The sequence below is a fragment of the Talpa occidentalis genome, unplaced genomic scaffold, assembly GCF_014898055.3.
Source record: "Talpa occidentalis isolate TD23 unplaced genomic scaffold, MPIMG_talOcc4v2.1 talOcc4.16, whole genome shotgun sequence".
Classification (NCBI taxonomy): domain Eukaryota; kingdom Metazoa; phylum Chordata; class Mammalia; order Eulipotyphla; family Talpidae; genus Talpa; species Talpa occidentalis.
The window spans coordinates 42097136-42123044 of record NW_023601653.1 but is presented as its reverse complement, the minus strand read 5'-3'; the positions used below and the strand labels follow the sequence as shown (position 1 = coordinate 42123044).

The following is a 25909-nucleotide window of genomic DNA, read 5'->3' as shown; positions in this document are numbered from 1 at the left end:
GGATAAGTTACTTACTTCAAATTTGTTTGTTTTTTAACCTCTAGGTTAATTTGTTTGTTTTTTAACCTCTAATAAAGTACAGTATCGGGATGCAAATCTGTGTTTGAGTAACCTCATAACCCAAGCTTACCTTGTATGTCAGCATATACATGTATCTCTAACATGTCTATTTTAATAAAGAAGTTTATGAAATCTTCCAGAAAATATGCTATATAAAATTTTGTTGCTTTTTTCATTTAACAGTGTCTTCCTGAGTAATAATTTAAAGTAGTTCTCCAAATAATTGTGAGTGATTTTACAGACACACACACACACACACACACACACACACCCTATAATATATGCCAAGGAAATGAAATGATTAATGAAAAGAATTAGTTTTTAGGCACTGAACAATAGAACCTTCTCTTATAAATCTTTTTATGTGAAATACTTCTTGATTAAGAGTTATAAATTAGAGCACTAAGTCCATTTATACTGTAATGCTTGAGTTTAGTCAGTTGTAATAAGATAATAAGGTTGCTTTTATGATCAACCATTTGAGGAAAACCTAGGGGGAAAGACTAAACTTTTCTTAAAGCTAATATTTGCTTCCTTGAGTATCAATGTACAGGAATATGAAAGTCTATTACCATGGCTCCTTTTGAGGAAAAAAAATCTCATCTGCTTCAGAAACATTTTATATCCCTTAGAAGGTCACCAGTAGGGGCCTCCCTCATGACTCAAGCGTCAGCACTATTAAGCCATCCGCAGCTAATACAGCACGATTACTATCTCCAGCCAGGGAGGTGACCCACATGGTGCAGCAGACCTCTCCTGTATTGCCTGCTGTTCCCCTCAGCAGTGTATTTCTGTTAGTCCGCCTGTTCTGTTCCCCACTCTGTCTCTGGTGCATCCTCTCATCCTCCCCACCACCACCCCACCACCCCCTCACCCCACCACCCTGCCACTCCTCTGGCCTACATCCCAGCTCTTATATGCATAAATAAATCTTAAAAAAAAAATCACCAGTAGTTTTCTTAAGGGTTCCTGAATATTTATGTAATAAAAAAGGAAACAATAACTTTTGAGTTACTATATGATATACCTGTACTTACTGTCTAGAATGATTTTATTATTAATACTCATGAGGATCAAGCATTGTCTACAGATAAATCTAATGGATGTCTTATTGCCCAGCTGTCTCTTTCCAGTAATACCTGGAAGAAGAAAATTGTATTGATTTATGCCATGCATAGCAACTTACAGAAATTTCCTTCTGTTAGAATATTGTTATTGGAGCAATACCAAAATTCATGCTTTTATGTAGTTCTTTCCACCTTCACTTTTAAAGAGGTCTCCTGTGTTAACAGCAATCAACTAACTATAGTACCTTTCTAAAACATTTAAACCCAAGACATGTAGAGGAAACTTATTAATATATTTTGTTGGATGGCCTCCTTGGTGGCACAGGCAGTTGAACGCTGCACTGTGAAGCTGTCCACAGCCTCTGCAGTGCTGGTTCAATCCCGGCCGACCAGTGAGAATCCCACATGGCGCAGCAGACCTCTCCTGTCTCACCCGCTGCTCTCCTTGCTGTGTATTTCGTCATTCTGCCTGTTCTACTCCCTACTCTGGTGAATACTCTCACCCTCTCATGCATCTGGCCTGTACCTCTGTTCTTGTATAAATAGATAAATAAACCTTTAAAAAAGATATAAATTTTTTATTGGAAGCTTCTCTTTATTCTTTTCCTCCCTTAGAGCATGAATGTTTATAACACATTGTGAAAAGTTCCCAGGGAAATTCTTTTCTTTTGTGTTCTCCAAACTGAATGTTTTATAGCATTTGCTTTTTTTTAAGCAATGAGAAAAAATTGTAATTTATAGCATATAAAAGAAGAAAAGATTATAATGTATAGCATATTATACTCAGTGTTGTTTGAGAACTTCCTTTAAAACATGTACACTTAGGGCCTCCTTGATGGCGCAGCGGTTGAGCGCTGGGTTGCGAAGCTGTCCGAAGCCTCAGTGGCGCCGGTTCGATCCCCGGCTGCTCCCTGGCCACCAGAGGAGGGTCCCGCATGGCGCGCAGACCTCTCCTGCCACCCACTGCTCTGCTCCCTGCTCTGGCTCTGGTGAATTCTCTCACCCTCCCGCGCTTCTGACTGTACCCAGTGCTTGTATAAATAAATAAATAAATCCTTAAGGGGGAATAAATAAATAAATAAATATTTAAAAAAAAAAACAAAACATGTACACTTAAAGGCAATCTTTTATGACAATCTAGAGCGAGCAACAGACACCTTTTTTTTTTTTTTTTTAAGATTGAATTTATTTATTTATACAAGAACCCGGGTACAGGCCAGATCCATGGGAGGGTGAGAGGATTCACCAGAGACAGAGCGGGGAACAGAACAGGCAGACTGATGAAATACACTGCTCAGGGGAGCAGTGGGCAAAACAGGAGAGATCTGCCGTACCATGTGGGACCCTCGCTGGCCAGCGGGGATCGAAGCCGCACTGCAGAGGCTGCGGACAGCTTCACCGCACTGCGTTCAACCGCCTGCGCCACCAGGGGAGGCCCAACAGACACCTATCTTAAAACATTTCCCTTTAACGAGAAAAACTATGTATATCAAAGTTTTCCATTCTATAGATTTCATTAGATTAACATACCTCAATTATGTAATTATTCTGTTCTTTGCTCTCAGTACTGTTAAATTGATATTTGTGCAAGCCTGTTAAACTGTTATTCATTCATTCAGCAATTATTTATTAAATGCCTACTACAAAATTGAAAATAGTGGATAAATTTATGGGTTCTATAAATAGATCACCTGTGTGCAAATTCTGCCTCTAAAACTCACTATCTTAATTTCCTTATCTGTAAAATATTAGTTGAAAATATGACTGTTTTACATGCCAAGTAGAATTCTGTCCTCCTTAATCGTCACCCCCCTTTACCCCAGAAGTGGTATTATGAAGTTAATTTTTTGTTTGCCCTAGTGAAAGACTGGTGTGTTTTGGATTATATTTGTTAGGAAATGGTATCTCAGGCTGGTTCCTCTGGTTTATACCCTTTCACTGGTCCAACAACTAACTTTATCTTTAGTTATTGACTTCTTATATATTACATTATTGTCCAAGGATGTGGCCTCTGTGATCCTCATTTCGGGTTTTTGTTCAGACTTTCTTTATGGCTTAGTCAATTTTTATACATAGTCCCTATCTACTTGAGACGAATTGTATTCTCTAATTTAAATATGTCTGTTAGAGTAAGCTTGATCATTATTTCACTCATCTGTATCTTTATCTGTCTGAACTATAAATAAATAAAAGACATATTGAAATCCCCCAGTGTAGTAGGTTTAAAATTTCTGTGTTATTCTAACAACATTTTTATTTTCAGCATTTTGAGATTATTTTGTCAGTGCATACAAGTTTAGCTCTATCATATCTTTCCAGTGAGCTGAACCTTTTATCGTTATATAGTAACCCTCCTTAGACCAAATGTTTTATTTTTTATTTTTTTTTTTTAGTTTATTTTTTAAAGATTAACAAAAGGTTTATTTACAAAAGAAGGGGGATGAGGAAATGTACTACTCAGGGAGAAAAGAGGGAGATAAATTCTTAAATGTATCCTACCTGTTCTGCTGACCTGGAATCCCAAATGACCCGCCGAGACCAAACCTGCCTGGCCAAGAGCACGAGCCAAGTGTGCCCAACCTCACTAACATGGCTAGTTTTTATTTACAAGCAGAGAAAATGGATGCTTAACTCTGCCCTTAGGTCCTCGCAACTTCCCTTTGGGAATCCTGGGATTTGTAGTTCCCAGTGTTTTGGTGGAGTGGCATCCACAAAGGGGGTGGCATCCACAAAGCCTGCATGGAATTAGCTCAGGACATCCTTTCCCCTTAACAATTCCCCCCTTTCACTTTTTGCCACCATTTCCATGGTGTTGAAGATCAAATATATGGATACTAGGGTACAGTTTCAGATGAAAATTTTTCTCAGGGTTCCCATTGGAAAGCAAACCAGTCTTTCTAGGTATTGTCCATTGTGGAAAGCAAAAGTCCTCCATTCCTGGGAAGTAGTTTATCAGACCAAGCAAAAAATAAATAAACATTGGGGGCATTAGCCAAAACATAACAGCAAAGATATCAAATCACAGAAAAAATATTAAAATTGATTCAACTTACGCAAAACAGGTTCTCTCAACCTTGAGCCCAAATTGTTTCAATAGCATAGCAAAAGTTTGCAAACCAAATCTACTTTTAAACCATATTACCTATTTTTGCATAAAATCACAGGACAGAATAACTGAACAGCAATTTTAGCTGGCTTTGTTGGACACTCCATAAAGGAGCAGAGCAAACTATTGACATCTGGTCCACGTAGGCTTCAAGAACAAAGTTGAACAAACCAGACTCCACCTGGGCTTCCTCTTGTCAAGGTTACCAGGGCTTTTTCTTTTTCCGGGTCATCCAGTCCTGCCCATGGAGGTGGCTTCCTCACCTCCCGTGGGGGTCTCTGGAGCCTACAGACAAAGTAGCGGGTTCTCCTCTTCATGGTTCAGCTCTGTTTCATCCTCCTGGAAGATTTCACTCACAGCCACACAATGAAACTCATGTCCAATTGTTTTAGTTTAAGCAGACAAAATCCCTATGGAAGTTATGCAAAAATAGACTCTGAGAGGGGCCTCCCCGGTGGTGCAGTGGTTGAGCGCTGGGTTGCGAAGCTGCCCGCAGCCTCTGCAGCACCGGTTCAATCCCCGGCTGCTCCCCGGCCACCGGAGGAGGGTCCCACATGGCGCGCAGACCTCTCCTGCCGCCCGCTGCTCCCCTCAGCAGTGTGCTTCGGTCCTTCTGCCTGCTTTGCTCCCCTCTCTGGCTCTGGTGAATTCTCTCACCCTCCCGCACTTCTGACTGTACCCAGTGTTTGTATAAACAAACAAACAAAAATAAATAAATCTTTTTAAAAAAAGACTCTGAGATAAGTAGTAAAAAAATTACTACTACTATTTTCATGCTGTGTTGGTATCAAGGGAAGAGAAAATGTGAATACAAGTTAGCTTTGCTGGAAAAAAAAGGTAACATCGCTGCAGATTCTGGTTCTTTTTCTAGCAATTTGAGAAGTGAGATTAGGTTATTTCTTTGAGTTCTTTCTTGTTTGTTTATGTGAGCCTGTATTGCTATATATTTTCCTCTTATTACTGCTTTTGCTGCATCCCATACAGTCTGGAAAGTGATGTTCAAGTCAAAGTATTTTTTAATTTCTTCTTTTATCTCCTCGTTAGTTCAGTGGTCTTCCAGTAAGTAGTGTGGATTTCATTCTCCCTCAAGTGGGAGGGTTCCTTGTTTTCTTTTCATGATTTATTTCTAGCTTGATGCCTTTATGATTGGAAAAGATAGTTGGAATGACTTTGATTTTTGTGTATCTATTGATGTTTGTCTTGTGTGGTCCAGTATGTGATCAATTCTGGAGAATGACCCATGTGCGCTGGAGAAAAACGTGTACTCGAATTTTTTGGGGGTGCAGTGTCCTATAGATGTCTGTTAAGTCCATGAGTTCTATGTCTTTATTTAGGGCTCTAGTGTCTTTGTTTACTTTTTGTCTTGTTGATCTGTCCATTGGTGAAAGTGGGGTGTTGAAGTCTCCCACTATATATGTATTTTCTTTAATGTCCGTTTTCAGAGCTGATAATAACTGTCTAATATATTTTGGTGCTCCTTCATTTGGTGAGTGTATATCGATGAGTGTTATATCTACCTGATGTATTGTCTCCTGGATCATAATGTAGCGTCTATGTCTCTTTTTACTTTTTTTAATTTGAAGTCTATTTCATCTGATATAAGTATGGCTGTTCCTGCCTTCTTTTTTGGTCCATTTGCTTGTAGGATTGCTTACCAACTTTTTACTTTCACTCTCTTTTTATCTTTTGTAGTGAAATGTGTTTTCTGGAGACAGCAGAAGGATAGATTTTGTTTTTTAATCCAGCGTGCTACTCTGTGTCTTTTTATTGATGAGTTTAATCCATTTACATTTAGAGTTAATATTGATATGTTGGCATCTGTATTTGCCTTTTTTTTTTTCTTTTTTGTGATTTTATTCCTTGCTTTATTCTTTTCTTCTTGATCATTGCTCTGTTGGTTTTGGCTTTAGGACTTCTTGTAGAATTTTTAGAGTGGGGGTTTAGTTGCAATGAATTTCTGGAGTTTCTGTTTGTCTGAGAAGATCCATATTTTTTCTTCATAGAGGAAGGAGAACTTTGCAACGTAAAGTATTCTTGGTTGGCATTTGCTGTCTTGAAGTTTGTTAAATATGTTACTCCATTCTCTTCTTGCCCGTAGTGTTTCTTTGGAGAAGTCTGAGGTTAACCTGATTGATTTTCCCTTATAGGTTATCTGTTTCTTCCCCCTTGCCAGTTTCATTATTTTTTCTTTGTCTTAGACTCTTGCAAGCTTTGCTATTATGTGTCTTGCTGTAGTTTTCTTTTTATTGTGGTAATTGGGTGTTCTTCTTGCTTCTTGTATGTCTATATTCATCTCCTTTTTCATACTTGGGAAGTTTTTTTCAATTATCTCTTTGAATAATTCCTCAGATGCTTTGTCTCTCTCCTCATCTTCTGGAATGCCTATAACTCCTATATTACCTCTCTTCATGGAGTCTGATAATTGTCTAAGGGTATTCTCATTCTTCTTGCTTTGCACTTCTCTCTCCTTTTCTCTTTTGGTTCTTTCTATTTCTGTATCTTCAAGAGTACTAATTTGTTCTTCCGTTTCCTCAGTCCTGTTTTCAATGCTTTTCCAAGGTCTTTGTCTCCTCCGGTAATCTTTTAGTTTCCTCCTTTTATTTGCTTTCTTTTTTTTTTTTTTTTTTTTTTTTTCTTTTTAAAGATTTTATTTATTCATGCATACAAGAACCGGGGTACAGGCCAGAGGTGCGGATGGGTGAGAGGATTCACCAGAAGCAGAGAGTGGAACAGAACAGGCAGACTGACCGAAATACACTGCTATGGGGAGCAGCAGGTGAGACAGGAGAGATCTGCCGCGTCATGTGGGATTCTCCCTGGCCATCCTGGATCGAACCAGTGCTGCAGAGGCTGCAGACAGCCTCACAGCACTGCACTCAACTGCCTGTGCCACCAGGGAATGCCCTTATTTCCTTTCTTAATGTCTCTTTTTCATTTTTCAGTTCATTGATTGTTTGTCTCATTATACTTTTTTAATCATGATGATTATTAATTCTCTATCTGACAGGCAGAGAAGTTCTTCCATCTCATTGAGCTCTGATGACTGATTTTCTTTTTGTGGTATGACCTCTTCCCACAGGCTTGCTTGGTTATATGTATAACTTACTTTATTTGTATAACTTACTTCTCCCAGCTCTTAGCTTTCTAACTTGTTCTATGCATTGGGACGGTGTGGTATTGGTGGGCATCTCTTTGGCTTGCTCCTTCAGGGGTGCTGAAAACTGTTTACCAGACTGAGACCAGCACTGGTTGGCCAAAACTCCACCAGGGTGTTGATGCTGTGGCTGTGTTGCTGGGCACTGTCTCTTACAGTTCCCTCCTTCCATATTTACTCAGTTCCAGCAGGGAATCAGTTGGTTGGTGGTTTTGCTCTGGTCACTAGGGGGAGCTAGAGACCTGTACTTGACAACCCGTGCTTTCTCCCTGTAGTTCTCTAAGAAACGGAGGGAGGAGAGGGGAGCACCTCGACACAAGGGTTATTGCTCATGCTTGGTGCTTTGTCTGCCCCGTGTTCACCTGGTGCTGTGCCCACAGCTGTGTGGATCCTGTGCCCTGAATTCTGCACATTAGTTCCCAATCTCAGGGTCTCAGATCCAAAATGACAGCTGTCACCCTGTGCAGTATCCACTGTTATAGCACGTCCCACACCCCAAATCCTTTGTCTAGCTTTCAGTTCCAGAATGGGGTCTTGCTCCTCGCCTTGTTTCCCTTTTTACACCCATTTGCATGGACCACCACTCAGAGCCCAAGGGTGATTTTGGAAATCCTGGCTTCCAACTTTTAGGAAGCTGGTGATTTTGTTCTGCTCACTAGGTGGCGCCAGAGATCTTTCTTAGTATCCTTCCAGAGCTGTGCTTTTTCCTTGTCGGTCTCTGGGGAACTGAGTGGGGGTGGCGTAGAATGGCTCAACGGTGTGGGGGTGCTGTGTCTGCCCTGTACTGTGCGTCATGGGGATCCCATGCCCCGAATTTCATGCCCCTGGTCTCAGTTCCAAAGCCCTCAGATCTGGGAGGCGGGCGGTAGCCCAGTTCAGTGTCCACAGAAATGGCGCCTTTTGCACCCCGCTCCAGTGCTGGAGCACCTGATTTTTGATTACTCAGTGAGAGTTATTCACCTCAGTGACAGTTTCCACTTGTCTCCCCACTAACCTAGGTCATGGCCCAGAGACCTGGGCAGCCGCCATCCACATATGCTTTTTTTTTTTTTTTTAAGATTTTTATTTATGCAAGAACCAGGGTACAGCCCAGATGTGCAGAAGGGTGAGAGGATTCACCAAAGACAGAACGGGGAACAGAACAGGCAAACCGACTGAAATACACTGTTGAGGGGAGCAAAGGGTGAGACAGGAGAGGTCTGCTCGCCATGTGGGTATCTCCACAGCCGGCGGGGATTGAACTGGCACTGCAGAGGCTGCGGGCAGCTTCACAGTGCTGCACTCATCTGCCTGCGCCACCAGGGAGGCCCCACATATGCTTTTTGAGTGCGTGAGTTTTTCTGCACAAGCTTAACAGCTGGCCTTGGGCTGTTTGTAGGTCTCAGTGGAGTTCTTGTTTTCCTCTAATGGTGCCCGGAGCCGTTTGCTCACCTCCGGGATGATTCCTGCATGGTTCTCCACAGTTCCAGTTCACAGGATGCAGTGCCTGAAATAGTTCCTTTCCACTCACAGTCCCGCTTGATGCGTAGTTTGTTCTTGTTGGTTGTTTTAGTTTAGTTTTGTTTTTTTTTTTTTTCCTCCTTTCTGTTGGTGGGAGAGTGCGGACTTTGTGGGTGGGGGAGGGTAGCAGAGTTCTGAGGTTTCCTCTCTTTTCGTCCTCTTTTATGGCAACTTTGCTCTTCAGACAGTTTGCCAGAGTTTCCCGTTTATCTTCCGTGTCCTGGTTTTGTTAGGGGGAAAAGGATGTCCCAAAGCTATGGGCCAAGCTGTTATAGAGCAACCCCGATATTAAACGGGTTCCTGGCTGTGGGTCCTCACCCGCGCGCTTTAAAGGGACTTATGAATACTCTACTACAGACACACACAAAAGGTTAATAAAAGGTTTATTTACAAGAGGAAAGGAATAAGGAAAATGTACAACTCATGGAGAAAATAGGGAAATAAAGTCTTTAATGCGTCCTACCCGATTCGACGACCTGGAAACCCAAAGTCACTCTCAGAGCTGGCCGGACGCTGCGAGCTGGTGGAGAGCCCAAAATGGGTCTCCCAAAGCCCACTTGTCTGCCTTTTTTATCCACCTGGCTGCTTAACCCCACCCTCAGGTCCCAGCCACCTTCCCTTTGGTGGTGATGGGATTTGGAGTTCCCAGTGTCTTTGGCTTTGACCTGGGGTGGGGGTGGAGTCCACAAAGCCTGTATGGAATAGCTTTGGGATATCCTTTTCCCCCTAACAGTTTTCCCAGGGACCTGCTGCTTTTCCTCCCTATTAAATTTTTTTTAATGGGAGAACTTACTCAAATTGTTTCCCCGCCACCATGTTGATCCGGATGTCAAACCAAATATGTTTTAACCTATTTTGTTTCTTCTTGTCCTAGCAAGTCCCAGTTTACGTAATTAGAGTTCAACTGGTATAACTTTGATACTTAAGAATTAGATGTCTTATAAATATTATCTAGTTTACTTTTTAATCCAATCTTATTACTTGGCTATAAACCTTCAAATTCACTACTAATCATTTTAAATATTTGTGATTACTGGTATATTTGGGCTTGAATTGTTTATCCTGTTTCTGTCTATATGACTTTTAAAAATATTTTAATATGTACTTTGGGTTTTATTTTTAAACTCTATAAGCATGATTTTGAAATTGTATGTGCTTTTTTTCTGGTTTTTTTGTTGGTTATTTTTTAAGAGGCTTCCCTGGAAATGTTGTCGTATGAATTAACAGTCTTAAGTTATTACCTCATTTGCTTTTGAACAATAAAGGGACCTTTGTACACTTTCATACTGGTTACCTCTATCCAGATCTTTGGTTATTAACTTCCTAATGCTGTCACTTTTAGACAGTCGTACTTTTTTTTTTTTTTTTTTTTTTTTTTAAGTACATCCCCCTTGGGCCTCCCTGGTGGCACAGCGGTTGAACCCTGGGTTGCGAAGCTGCCCACAGCCTCTGCAGCACTGGTTCGATTCCCAGCTGCAAGGCAAGGGTCCCACATGGCGCGAAGACTTCTCCTGCCGCCCACTGCTCCCCTCGGCAGTGTACTTTGTCACTCTGCCTGTTCTACTCTCCACTCTGGCTCTGGTGAATTCTCTCACCTTCCCGTGCCTCTGACTGTAAAAATGAATAAATAAATAAATAAAGCACATCCCCCTTAACCTGGTTTTATTTTTTTTTTTTGAAGATTTATTTATTTATGTATACAAAGAGTTGGGGTACAGGCCAGAGATGAGGGGGGTGAGAGGATTCACCAGAGACAGAGTGGGGAACAGAAGAGGCAGACTGACTGAAATACACTGCTGCGGGGAGCAGCGGGTGAGACAGGAGGGGTCTGCCTTGCCATGTGGGTTGCTCCCTGGCCCACCAGGGATTGAACTCATGCTGCAGAGGCTGTGGGTTGCTTCAAAATGCATTGCTTAGCCCCTTGTGCCACCAGACAGGCCCCCGTTCTACAATTTTTTTTTAATTTATATATTTATGCATACAAGAGCTGGGGTTCAGGCCAGAGATGCAGGGGGTGAGAGGATCCACCAGAGACAGAGTGTGGAACAGAACAAGCACATCGACCAAAGTACACTCCTGAGGGGAGCAGCAGGCGAGTCAGGAGAGGTCTGCTGCGCCATGTGGCTTACTTCCTGGCCGTCCCGGATCAAACTCATGCTGCAGAAGCTGCGGATTGCTTCATGGTGCAGTGCTTAACCCCTTGTGCCACCAGGGAGGCCCCCCCAATTCTGCTTTTTACAAATTAAAATGACATATGCATTATCTCCTTTTTCTATGTGAACAATGTGGTGTTTTGGGGGAAGTACTACTTAAGCAAATATTTGTCAGTAAACATTTTATAAACAATAGTACACAGATTATGAAAGTGAACTGCTCTATGAATTATGGCCATGTATCACTATCACCCAAGGTCACCATTTATTTTTTTTAGTAGAATGTTTGAGTATTTTTTCTGTTTACTTGCAACTCATTTGTTCACCATTTATCTGACTCTTTAAGGCCTTCTAGGATTATTTTACTTCTTCTTGAAATATATCCTTTAACATATTACTTAGTGAGGTTTTTGGTGATGAACTCTTAGTCTGAAAATTTCCTTTTATCACCAATATGGAAGGTAGTTTTGCTGAAGACATGATATTAAGCGACCATTTTTTTCCTAATAGAACTTTGATATTATTTTACCATCCTTGGTCATAAATTCTAGGTGATGAAGTGTCAGTTTCAGTGTAATTATTTTTTTGTCAGTGATTTATTTATGTTTTCCTTTGGCCATTTTTAAGAGTTTTCTTTTTCTTTGACTTTGTGGTCTCTGATTATAATGTTTGTAGTACACACTTGTTTTTATTCATTCCACTAGATGTATGTCTTCTTGTATTATTTGTTTCTTTCACCAACTGGAAAATTTAAAGCCATTTCAAATCTCTTATTTTGCTGTTATTATTTATTCTGTCATTTGAGTTGTTTAAGGGCACATACAAGGTATGTATTAGACATCATTATTAGATCTTTCTTGTTGCTTTGTTCAGTTCAAATACTTTGTTTAAATACTTTGACATGTTAATTTTAAATTTTGTCTGATGAATTGGTTTTTGCTTAATCTGCCTAACACCCTTGGTGTTTTGTTTCTGTGTGTGTTTGATGATCTCTTCACCTCATCATTTTGTTTTACTACTCGGAAAACCTGGGTGCCTAGACAGACATTTTCTTGGAGAAAGGATTTATTTATATTGGATTACTTCTGACTTGGGAGCACTCAGCTATCTTTACGGTTCCCTAGCTTTATATGGGGACTTCCCAGTGTAAGCTGACCTCAGCTTTAAAAATCACCCTTGAAGTAATTCTTAGACAATTCAAAATATTAACTATATCATCCTAACAGTGATACTTGAGCAATGCGTGAAACCATAGAAATGAATTTTAAAGTATGAATATCATGAAGTACAAATAATTTTCACCATTTCAAAATCTAATCTATTTCCCTTTGACAGCTAGATTGCATTTGAAGGTAAAGAAAGTAAAGTTTTTTATTCAAAACAACATTGATGTGATGTATACTGAGTAGACACAGTTGATGAGATTTACTGTTTTCACTATTTTCTTCAGAAATAATTTGAGATCAAGAAACATGTTGTTCAGTCACTGAAGAACAAGTTTGACAATTTCTCAAAAAGTTTAGCATAGAATTACCTAATGACCCAGCAATCCCTCTCCTGGTGGTAGCCATTAGAATTGAACACAAGTACTCAATTTGTTTACAGATGTTCTTAAAGCACTATTAAAAACAGCCCAAAACATGGAAGCAACCTCAAGGTCCATCAGTTGATGAATGGATAAACACAGGATGGTGAATCATACCACGGGATACTATTTGACCACAAGGGAACATGCTGATAACATGATCTGGAAAACATGCTAGTGTAAGAGTCAGACACAGAAGACCACGTAATGTGTAATTGGATTTACATGAAATATCCAAAATAAACAAATACATAGCAAAAGAAAACACATTTATAGTTACCACAGAGGGAATAAACGGGAATGGGAGTGACTGTTTAATGGGTACATTTTCCCTTTTGGGTGATGGAAATACTTTAGAACTAGATAGAGGTAATAGTATACAGCATTGTGAATGTTCTAAATACTACAAAATTGTGGACTTACAAATGAATAATGTGATGGGCCTCCCAGGTGGCTCAGCAGTTGAGTGCAGCGCTGTGAAGCTGTCCGCAGCCTCTGCAGCGTGGGTTCAATCCGGTGAGAATCCTATCTGGTGCAGCAGACCTCTCCTGTCTTGCCCGCTGTTCCCATCAGCAGTGTTTTCTGTCATTCTGCCTGTTCTGCTCCCCTCTCTGTCTCTTGTGAATTCTCTCACCCTCCCAGGGTACGCCTCTGGCCTGTACCCTAGTTGTTGTATAAATAAATAAATCTTTAAAAAAATGAATAATGTTAGGTGAATTTTGCCTTAGTAATAAAAGGCATGTATGGTTAGCTTCTAGCTGATTCTATAAAAGAGGACATATTGTGGAATTGAATTCATGTGTAGCCTGCTTGGTTCCCTTGAGGGTAATATTCCATTAAATTGCTACTAGCTAACCAAATTAACTATTATTCTGTAGCTTGAATTTTTCAATAAGTAGAATTGAATTTTTTTGAACATTTCTTTCATATCCAGTACATTATGTATGCGGAGTTGATTCATCCCTGTGTATCAGTGGTTTTGTCCAACTGTAAAGTGAAATACCTGTAAATAGGCACGTGGGATATTTATTGCTTTTCCAGATCACCTGTCACTGGTATTATATGACACTATGCAATGTCATTTGAGAAGAAATATTTTTCCACAGGTTTCTTCTCTTTGTTTTATCTAGTCATAGTTGCCATGAGGTTTGTGTTTAATTATAAGTTGCTTTTTGTTGTCTTTATTGAAATAACATTATTTTAAAACATTGTGTAGATTCCATGATTGTATTTTCTCACTGTGCCCACCAATGTCCAGATACCATCCACCGCCAACCAGTCAGTTGCTTCTTGCTCCTTCCCTTCTGCTAACATCATTCTGTTATTACAGTTAAGGGTTTTTATTTTCTTTGTGTTCCACAAATAAGTGAAATTATATCATGTTTCTGTCTGTATCTAACTTATTTTGATAAGCATAATCCCCTCAAGTTCCATCCATATTGTCAAAAAAAAAAAAAGGGCAAGATTTTACTTTTTATATGGTTGCCTTTCTAATTAATTTCTATCAATATATTTTGATCAGGTACATGTGTGAATCTAGTTGGCACAGGTTTTACACTATGCATAGTACTTACAGTGATTAAGAACTCCTCCTCCTCCACTCCCCATTTCTGATAAGGGCTAAAGGCCACAGGGGAATGTCTAGGTCTTGGTATTTTCATCGATGCGTTTTGATCTTTTCAATAGTGCCCTCAACTGGTAAAGACATTAGGTTTTTTTCATCCAGGCAGTTAAGTCCCAAAGTCAGTACTATACAATGAAAAATCAAAGACCTTTTTGTCGGTGTCACCAGCAGCTGGATTTCATCTTTTGTTAATGACTGAATAGTGTTCCATTGTGTGTCTATACCATGTCTTCTTTCTCCATTCATCAGTCTTTGGGCACTATCCATATCTCAGTTAGCATAAATAATGTTGCAGTGAACATAGGGGAGTATATGTCTTTTTGAGTTGATGATTTCATATTCTTAAGGATTATTTCCAGAGATGAGATTTCTGGATCACATGGTAGTTCTGTTTTTAATTTTTTGAGGAACCACCATACTGTTTCCAAGTGGCTGTACCAGTTTACATTCCCACCAACAGTGTATGAGGGTTTCTTTTTCTCCACATCCTTGTGGAGGATCCTCATTATTAGTACTTGACTTTCTGATTATAGCCATCTCATCTGCTGCAAGGTGAAGGGCCATTGTGTTTTGGATTTCTATTTCCCTAATGATAAGCAGTGCAGAATATCTTCGTCTTTTGGCCATGTATATATCTTCTTTGGTGAATGTTGCAGTATGTTTTGCATTCTGGACTTTTGCTTCCTAATTAACACTACTGTTCCCCTAATCATTATGACAATAAAAATGGCCTCATACTTTCCCAGAATACCTCTGCTTTGGTACCACCCTCAATTGAGATTTGGTGAATTAGATCAACAACTTTCTTACAATAGATTTTTATTGCTTTACAGAATTCTAGTTCTTATCAAGATTAAGAGAATAGACATTTTCACTGCTTTTCAGACTACCTGCCCATTCACGTTTGATTCTTGCTTTGATTAGATATGTAGTAATAGGTTAATAATCAGCTTAAAATATTTCATTCTGAAAGCAGTAGTATTCACACTTCTCTGCAGAGCTCTACTCAGTGTTCTACACTGGCACCTCAGGCCACAGGAAGATGGTGTGGTGGAAGGCATGGGTGGGCTTCTCCAGTAGGTACAGTTTCCTTTTACCTGTTAATAAGCTGCTTTCAGGCTTGAAAGAGTTATGTTGTTCTAAGTTTTATCTTCATTCCTTTGCCTTAATAGGAACAGATGATTAGACATAAGAAGCATGACTTAAAAAATTTCTGTTAGTTTACTGATGGATAACCTCTAAATCACTAACTAGTGTAAAAAGAATTAAGTCTAAGTGTTTTTAGACAAGCAGATTCCTTACAATTGACTAACTGAATGAATTTGTCAGATTAAGCTCTATATCTCAATCATCACTTCATCATTTAGAGGATCAGCTACTCCAGGGGAAAATTGAGTCACCCAATAGGCCATTTAAAGTAAAACAATAAACTTGAAGAAAATAATTTGTTTATACTGAAATCAGACTATTCTTAGATTTATTTGTTCATATTTGTTTCCATCCTAAACTTAATAATTAATAATAATTAATAATTTTGTTGTTCAGTAGTTTCCCCTGTAAATTTTGTTAAAACCATGGTTTCTGTTAGTTTGTTTACATCATTTAAATGACATTTTACATTGCAGTATCTTCATACCTTGTAGATTATACTTTTGTTGTACATTCTAAGTACAACAAAAAACTACCATCTTATTTTTTCTCCCTAAAATTAATGGTTTTATTTCCTAAATTCAAAACAGTTATTCTCAGTGACTTCTACCTTAGGAAATTCTAGTGTCCTCCTTTAGTTCATGCTAGGTATTTATGTAACAGGGTGGTCCCCAGGAAAAGGGGAGGTTCCAGGTTCCCTGCCCCACCCCAGGAAGGGTGGAGGTGAGCTGGGAGGACAGAGAAGCTAAGCTGAAAAAGGAGAGAAGCAGCTGGGGAGGAAACTGGGGAAGGAAGGAGGATGGAGAGCCAGAAGGAGACCTGGAAGAGGCACGTGGAGCAGAGCCCTGTCTTCCCCTTTCCTATGGGTCCCCATTAGGAGGTGCCTTAGATTTGTGGAAGGTTTTCGGGCCTCAGTGGCCCAGCTTTGGACCAACCCTGCTTGGCTAGGCATTTGCCTGTGAAGGGATGGGTAGCTTCAGGTGTTTGGTTTGGAAACTTTATTCTTTCCCTTCTCTGTATTGCACATTCATTAAGATTCATTTCCATTGTAAGTCTTAAATGTTTTGTCTTGATGAGCAGCGGATGGCAGAATCTATTTAGAATGGGCAGGTTTGGGGGATTCTGGGGTGCCCCTCTCCTTGTCCTGTCACACTTGGATTGAGGAAGGATGAGTTTTTTGTTTCCAAAATAAGTAATTGTTATAAAATGTATACTATTTAGACATTGGAATAACTGATATCAATTAATTAGATATTAGGAAGTGAGCAAAACAACTAAAGGTTTACAGTAAAATAAATTCAAAGGTGTCTTTTTTTCTAGATTAATTCCTGGAAATATTAGATCACTGTATAACCTGTGATTAATCTAGTGCTAAATATAGATATAACATACATATATATCTCTATGTAGTTTTCCCCATGTCCCTATATCTATATATGTATGGATACAGAGATGGAGAAATCTATATATATAGAGAGAGATATGGATATTTTTATTTTGGATTTACTAGTACTGTTATACTTTTTTGGTTATTAATTACCTTCTTAAATTATTGGGAAATGTGAAGGAAGTGATTCAGAGTAGAACTCTTTGCCTTGTCTCTACGCATTTCCTGATAGAGTTTGAAAGAATACACTTATAGAGATACAGGTAATTATATAGTTGGCTTAATTTAGAGTAATGAAAATTCAGGCAGATAGAGCAGCATAACAATAGTTAACTTGGACTCTGTAAGTTCTAAAAAAAAACTAGTCTTTTTAACACTGGTCTCCAGTGACCAGGGCCATTTGTAGCATGGGGAGAACTCTACATGTGCTCTTTGTTCTGATTATGTTATCCTAATAGTAGGGACATGTGTCCTGTGTACCTTGTTTGGTTAAATAAGCACAGCTTCCCTGAGGGTAATAGATGTTTTTTTCCTCATTTAATCAGAGCCTTAGTTTTACTATCTGAGATCAGAAAACAAAGCGCTGCTATTCAGTAATGAAACTATGTATTATATGGTAGAACTGAGCTCCTAGAAGCCAAATTGGGACAGTTTGAGCATTAGAAAGATAATGATAGGTGTAATATATAGTGATGTGTAATATATGAATAGTGATGTGTAATATATATATATTTAAATAAACATTTAACAAAAAACATGCTCTCTCCATAATAGATTTCTTTTTAAAAGTAATTACTTCCTGTTATTAAATGTTCAGCTTTATCTTAAAGGGTTGATTAGGTGTGTGTTGTGTTGTGTTTTCTAAATTTATGTTAGATGAGTTACTGCTTATCAGTGTTATCACAGGAAAAGTCAACAAATTTGGGTTTTGAAAAGTAAAATACATAATTTATGAAGATTGTCAGTATTTGTAAGTACTCTCCACTAAGACATTTATTCAGCTTCTGGGATATGGAATATTTTTCAGTCACTTCACCTATTAGCATGTCCTCAAAGAACCGTAATTTTGTTAAAACATTGATGAACCAGTGCTGAATGATATAATGGTTTTTGCTGAGTCAATTGCCAAGAAACTATACATATGTTAAGTGAGGATGTACTGTATTTAACTGTATTTCAGAACTTTGTTTTTATGTAGCTGACCACATTGAAGTCATCTTGTCATTTTGTCACTTCTGACTTCAGCATCTTTGCTGTATTACCCTGCCTGTGAGTGATGCTGTAAATGATTTCCACATATCTCATCTTACCTTGACCCTCCTCCTTTCCTCTTTCCCTTTTCCCTTTCTCTCTACCGCTTCTCACTTTCTTCTTCCTTGACTCCCTTTCCTTTATCTTCCCCTTCTCATACTTTTCTGAAACACAAAATTCTCAAAAAAGTAATCTCTGATACAGGTTTCCCCTAATGACTCCCCAGAAAGTAGTTCTTTGTACATTTTATTTTTGAAAGAGATTCCAGTAAATGCTGTAAATTCAGATAGAGTTAAAAAAAAAAAATCTGTACTTGATTTAGCTTTGTAGAAAATATCCAACACACTATAATTTGCTCTGGTCCATGTTTTTCCAATTCCTTGGTAGTGTTTTCTTAACATTTTCCAGCAGCATTTGTTTTGTTGCCATATTTCCCATTTGTTAATTTAGCCATTTTTATCACGAGAAAATATTTCTTTGGTGATATGGAAGTTGGTCTTTGAAAAAGTTGAAAATATTTCACAATATACTTTCTTGAAATAATGTTTGACTTCAAGAAGTTTTGATTACATTTCAATGAGGGGGGATAAAATAAAAACAATGAAAAGAAGACATGGAGAGCTTAAGTAAATTTATAGCAATCTGCCATCAAAGCCCATTCTTTTAACTACCATGTTTTACCTGAATGTAATAAATACTTATTAAATTAATTGACTATGCTAAACCCACCAATAAAAGAAAATCACATAAAAAGTTTCCATGGTTGGGGCTTCCTTGGTGGTACAAGGGGTTAAGACGCAACCTATGAAACAGTCCGCAGACTCTGCAGCACAAGTTCGATCCTTGGCCTGCCAGGGAGCAACCCACATGGCGCAGCAGACCTCTCCTGACTCGCCCGCTACTCCCCTCAGCAGTGTACTTCAGTCAATCAGCTTGTTTTGTTTCCCACTCTGTCTCTGGTGAATCCTCTCACCCCCCCCCATACCTCTGGCCTGTACCCCAGTTCTTGTATGCATAAATAAATCTTAAAAAAATAAAAAAATTGAAAGTTTAAATGTTTGTAAAGCATTGCTGAAAAATAAGGTTTGTCTTCAAATCCAGATACTTCGTTTGAATCTTGCAAATTATCAGTTATATAAAAATTACAACATTTGCCTAAGACAAGTTTCATCACAACATCAGACCATGTTTTTTGATAACTTAGATATCACTTTGACATACTTTTGTATCTGGCTGCTTGTCATTGTTTCCACTTGATATGGCTGATAATGAGCTCCTGTTTAAGTGTCAGCTCTGCCATTTTCTTGTTTGTTTTTTTTTTCCTTGCATTAGTCAAACTGGTTTCTTTAAGGAAATCTATTTAATTTTCTTACTTCTTTGTGAAAGCTTCCTTAAAATTAGGTAATATTGTGTTCAAATCCATTTAACTTAGATATACACAGACATTAATATGTAGACTCCTTGGGTTGACTGTCAGAGGCTAATGAATGAATTAAGGATTCCATTGTTAGCCCTCTACATTATCTCATGTGGGATGAATAAAATAGGAACTGCCTGATATATTGGGGCTAGAGAGAGAGGAGGCATTGTCAAACCACAAATTAGACGGCTCTCCCTACTGGGAAATCTTGTGGGTATACCCCACCTTGAAGGACACTTTTACAGAAACTAGAATGCCATATTTCACTGAGGTATGATATTCTGAAAATGATTATTGGTGAAGGGTATATACAGGAAATGCTTTGTGCATGGCTTAACAAAGGGACTATCTGAGAGATCCAAAGGTAGGAATATTCTTGAATTGTTCATTAAAGCTTTTTCCAATGAAGCATGGATTTTTCATATTCTTAAATAACCTCTAAGATCCTTTTTAAAGATAATATATTTTTCTTCTTTGATCTACAGGTGAGTTTAATGTTAAGCAATTGAATATTGAACTGTTAAATGTTGTAAAGTTCAATATTGAACTGTCATTATATTTCTGCAATATAGTCTTCAGTCTTAAATGTGTATGTGTCTAATTTATATTGACTTTTATATAATCTTTTACCTGTAGTTTTTATGAGGCTTGTCAATTTTGTTAGATTTCAGAAAGTAAATCTTTTTCTGCAATTGGAAACAGTATCCATAGTGGTGTGTATATATATATATATTTTTTTTTTTTAGAAAATTTAAAATAAGTACTTTTTTTCTGTTAAGGTTTTAAATTCTGAAATATGTCAGACATACAAGAGAAGCTCTATAATAGATGCAAGTTTATCCACACCAAAATAAGAACAAGTAAAACCAAATAATAACTTTGAAGCCTCTTGTGTTTCTTTATTGCATTTTTCTTCAGAGGAGTAAACCCTTATTTTCTAGATGGTCATCATCATCTGGATTTTCTTAGAGCTCTTAACACAAACTTATCTACTGCTGAAAAGTGTTTAACTTTTTTGGCTTACTTATGACTTTCATATATATGGGATCAATGTATTCTTCAGTAATGATTTTTTGTATTTTGTTATTGATGGTCATTTATAAAATCTGACTTAGTTTACTCATTTTTTGCTGTTACATAATTTATTGAACGAATGCCACATGTCTGTATTCATGCTATCATTTATGAGTGTTTGATTGTTTCCCGTTTTTTGGAGTATAATTAGGTAAATATAATAGAGTTTCTCTAAGAGTATAATTGCTGCATCGGAGGGTAGTCTTTTCTCTTCTCTGTAGACAATATACTTTAATGTTTTCTGTTCCCTGTAGTGATTTGGAAAGTAATGATCCTGGTTTTAATTTTGCTATTAAACACTTAAAAAAACATTTAGAAACACATCTGAGAACACATTTCCTTTAATATTAACTATGAGAATAAATCCTGTATAAGTAACACTTTGAGTACAGTTTTATTCCTACTTACTACTTCTCCTTTTCCACTGTTGTAGAAAAGTTCTTGAATTTGTTTGAGGATTACCATTTTCAAATTATTCTAATAGTTTTATCTTATATTCTTCATTGTAATTATCAATGTCATTTGCGTTCTCTTTTGTAATACTTGTTATTGGGGTTAATATCTGAGTTTAAATAGGTTCTGTGTTCATGATCAGTCAGATGTCTTGCAGTTTAACCATTCCTTAATCTTCCTTAATCTGTGCATTAGAGTCTGTTTTTCCTGTCTCCCCAGAGAGCTATGTGACTTTCTTTTTTCTGAGTCTTCATCTGTCTCAAAATGAATTGCTACTGTCTTAGGTGAGCAATATGGACAGGGTAAGGATTTCTTGTGAATTAACTTCTCCCCTCAAAACTCTGGTATTGTACTATAATGTTTGTCCCTTAGAGTTATTTATTTTGAAGACAGGCCAGCTGTTCTGTGAAACTTTGAAGGGTGCTTCAGAGTTCTTATATTACTTCTAAGAATCTTCTTTATCTCTGAATCTTAATTTTTTCACAAAATGTGGCCAAATGTTTTTCCTTTTTATTAATTTTTGCCTTGTGACCCTTGCAGCCTGACTCCCTGGCCCCAGGGTGCTTTGTGATGTACCCATTAAGCATTTTAGCTAAAGAAGTTATTCTGTTATGTCAGTGATTGCTTCTGCTTCATATGTTCTGGTCTTTGCTTTAGGACCACCAGATTTTTTCTTTTTTGAGTCCCTATTGAGCATACATGTCTCATTGTTGTCCATCAATTGTCTTCATTAATTCTTTTACTTTACTTATAGAATCATTTTTTTCAAGCTTGTCTGTATCTTACCAATATGATCTTCATTGTCAAATTTGCTGTTTAGTGTCCCCCTTTTGGGGGGTATACCTCCTGGCAATGGAACTTCATTGCCTTTATGGTTTTCAAGCCACCATACTTGATTTTTTTTTTTAAAGATTTATTTATTTATTTATATTTTATTTATACAAGCACTGGGTACAGCCAGAAGCGCGGGAGGGTGAGAGAATTCACTAGAACCAGAGCCAGAGCAGGGGAGCAGAGCAGGCAGAAGGACAGAAGTACACTGCTGAGGGGAGCAGCTGGTGGCAGGAGAGGTCTGCGTGCCATGTGGGACCCTCCTCCGGTGGCTGGGGAGCAGCCGGGCATCGAACTGGTGCCACAGAAGCTGCGGGCAGCCTCGCAACCCAGCGCTCAACCGCTGCGCCACTGGGGAGGCCCCACCATACTTGATTTTATGCCTGGTGTTTCATCTTGAAGTTTCTTGTATCCCACATCAGTGGAAGTTCTACTGCCTGGTGTCATCTGGTGTCTCTGCTGGTACTTTTTATAGGTGCTCCACATCCCTAGGCATTTTATTCATTTTAACAAATAAGCTACAGATAGGAAGTTACGAAGTACTTTGCTTTCTTGGTCAGTGACCTAGTTCAAGCCAACTTTCTATAAGTTTACCCCCCTCCGCCAATAGTTGTCATTCTCTGGATCCAGTTAACAGACCTCATATTCTACTAATCCTTTGTGGCTAATAGAAACTTGCTTTTGATGTGTTTTGGCCTAGTTTTTTAGTCCTTTACTTTCTACTAGACCACATTACTCTCTTAAAAAGAGTTTTTCTCATACATCCTTCCAGTTGCTTCTAATGTATCAAAATTTGTAAATTTCTAACTTACAAGTGATATAGGATCCCTCTATTTTTATTCTAAGTTCATTTCAGTTAGATTTAGGGATAGAAATGAATGTATCCTTGAACTGCCATCTTTCCCCAAAATATTTCAAAAAGTTTTTAGATATAGAAGTGCTCTCCAGTCATCTATGCTTGATTTTTCCCCCCTTAATCTAAGAGTGTTTTCCTGTTGTTATTGTTTTTAATTTCTGCAAGTTCTACCAAAATAGTTACAGTTGAAATGATAGGATATCTGGAAATTGCTTTAAAACAAACTGGGAGAGGGCCTCCCCGGTGGCGCAGCGGTTGAGCGCTGGGTTGCGAAGCTGCCCGCGGCCTCTGCGGCGCCGGTTCGATCCCCGGCTGCTCCCCGGCCACCGGAGGAGGGTCCCACATGGCGTGCAGACTTCTCCTGCCGCCCGCTGCTCCCCTCAGCAGTGTACTTCGGTCCTTCTGCCTGCTCTGCTCCCCGCTCTGGCTCTGGTGAATTCTCTCACCCTCCCGCGCTTCTGACTGTACCCAGTGCATGTATAACCAAACAAACAAACCAGCAAACAAATAAATAAAGCATGCCTCTATAAAAAAATAAATAAATAAATAAATAAAAATAAAAAAAATAAAAAAAAAAAAACTGCTAAAAAAAAAAAAAACTGGGAGAAGTTTTGTGAAGATAGTTGTATGGATGAAACAAGATTAGGCCTGAGCTGGTATCTGCACATGGGCACTGGTGCTAGTTTCTACTTGTGCATGTGGCTTGGAATTTTACATCACAACAGTTACTTATGATTTTTCAAAGGTTTAATTTATTTCTTAGAAAATAAAATTATTTGAATTGCATGTGCTCACAGAATGTGCCTCATCTTTAATATTTGCTAATTTTATTTTGTTTTTTCAGTGCAAATTGATATATCATCAGTTTTATAATTTCCATGGAGATTTGAAAAGAAAAATCATGTATCTAATTAACTATATTGGTGGTTATATTCAGATCTTTTTAACCTAATTTAATTTGTTGTGTGCTTAATCTTAAGAGCTTAAATTTCCTACCTTCATAATAATACCACCCATATCATTTGATGCTGTTTTGAATGAACTCTTTCTTACCTTTCACCATAAGTTGATCACACTTGTTAAGCTATTTAATTGAACAATATAATTTAAAATAATTTCTGTATTATATGTCAGCTTTTCATGTTTGCCTTCTTCCTCTTAAGTCTGTGACCTATGGATAGCATAGAGTATGCCACAAAATAATTTAATGCCAAGTCAAAGAAAAAGTAACTTACGCTTCCTGAATCTGTTCCTAATATTAAACTATACTACGGAACCTCATTTCCCATGGTTGCCTGATAAGAGAGTTATTGCCATCTACATTCCAGTATTTTATCAGCCTTGCATTAAATATGTAGTATACAAGGAAGAGCTGAATAGATACTTGTTTGATTAATATATTAACTATTCAAAATGTTGTCATTGACTTTAAGAAGGAAGAGGAAGAAATGTGCTAACACTTGTTGTGGTTTAATGAGTGAACATGGTATATTTGTCAATGTATAAATAAGCTCAGGATCATGATACAAAATTAAATCAGAGGGATTGACATGTAACTTTGTATTTTAACTGCTTTCTCTTATCTGTAAATACTTTTTTTTAGTTTTCAGAAGTATAACTGTTTGAAAAAACAAGGAAAAAGAGACTTTGTTCTTATTTATTGAAAGAGAGAAGAAATCAGAACTGAGTGCTGGAATCTTAGTTGAACTAAGAAAGGTTGAGTCTTGATTGAAATATTTGTGACAACAAGAACAAGTACGGACACTTAAGCCAGGGGAATAAAAATTTCAAAAATCATAACAACCAAAACCATAAATTTCTGGGGATTGTAATTACGTAAAGAATCTCTTTGAACAAAATAAGCTTAGAATGTCCCAAAGGAACAGAAATCATGTATTTCTAAATCTTACAAAAATCTGAATTATTATTGAGGCTTATTGTTATTTCACCATAAAATAAGGCATTTACATGCTATTTATTATGATTATACAGTATTTTATTGAGACCAGTGACTCATACTGTGCATGCTCTATTTTGGGTGTTCTGGAAGGTAACATGTTTGTGGTCTTTCTTTTTTTTCTTCTAGCTGTAACAAAAAGCTTAGATATCTCAATCTACTGTATTCAGTGATGAGTAAAAAATTTCTAATGGCATACTAAACAAATTATCTAGTGTAATATTTTCATTTTAAAATTTTGCACATTTGTTATTTTCATTACATCTAAGTAAATATTTTTTGAAATAAAGATTACTCATCTTTCCTTTTTTTTTAAATTGAGATAACAGTCTACAGCATTGTAGATTCTAGGAATATATTTTCTCACCTAAACAAATGCTTACGTCACTACCTTTAGTCTCTTCTGATTGTTTCTTGGGTTCAGTCAATTCTGTAAGACCATACTTTCTAAAATACCTCTATTAGTACTATTGCCTGAGTTATTTCATGTGAAACAGATAATCTCTTATTTGCCACATAATCTTTGAGCAACTAGCTGTTTGTGTTTTTCTGCATTAGAAATTCAGAAAGAATAGGTTAATTTATTGACCTTAAGTCCACTGAGGGTTTGTCCTGGGGAGAGACTGCCTCTTTTTTGGCCTTCCTTTTGTTTTATGTGTTTAGACTGTAGGTTCTGTCGGAGGCATCCCCAGGATCATGGTAAAAATTGTTCAGGTGCACACTCAGCGTCGAGGGTTTTATCTGTTCATATGTCTCTGCTATAATGTCCTGTATCTACAACAATAAAGAAAAGGTTGGATTCGTTAGCTATCCAACTGCCAGGTAAGAAAAAGTCCCTTGCTCAAAGTGAACTTAAGCAGATAATTTGAAAGGAAGGCTCAAAGATGTGAATTATTGTGCCTTGTAAAGCGAAAAGGGGAAAATGAGGAATGATGATGATTTTTCATTTTATTAATTTTTATATTTGCAAAAGTATAGCTTCCATACATCCCACCTTGAAAGTTAAGGCTTGGTTCTAAAAACAGAATATTGAGATCATTTTATATGCTCACTGATACCCTCATACCTCATCTCAACTGTCTTTAACTAATGAAGCAAAAGAGTAGGTAAATGCAGGATTGATCTGTAATGTAATCACATCTAGAACTTCTCTGTAGTTTATAATTGCTGTGATAATCAGTTTAGCTTATTTGAGAAGTGTATTAACAGGTTCATTACAGTGTTGTGTTTGATAGGGACTTGACCAACTTTTTCTGCCATCTTAAAATTTTAATTAGGAATC

At 37.8% G+C, this 25909-nt stretch overlaps 1 protein-coding gene across 1 annotated transcript in view; it reads left to right on the top strand.

Moving 5' to 3' along the window:
- Positions 1-25909, top strand: part of ARID2 (AT-rich interaction domain 2) — a 145381-nt gene that overhangs the window by 51825 nt on the left and 67647 nt on the right. The gene's annotated exons all lie outside the window — the stretch shown is intronic.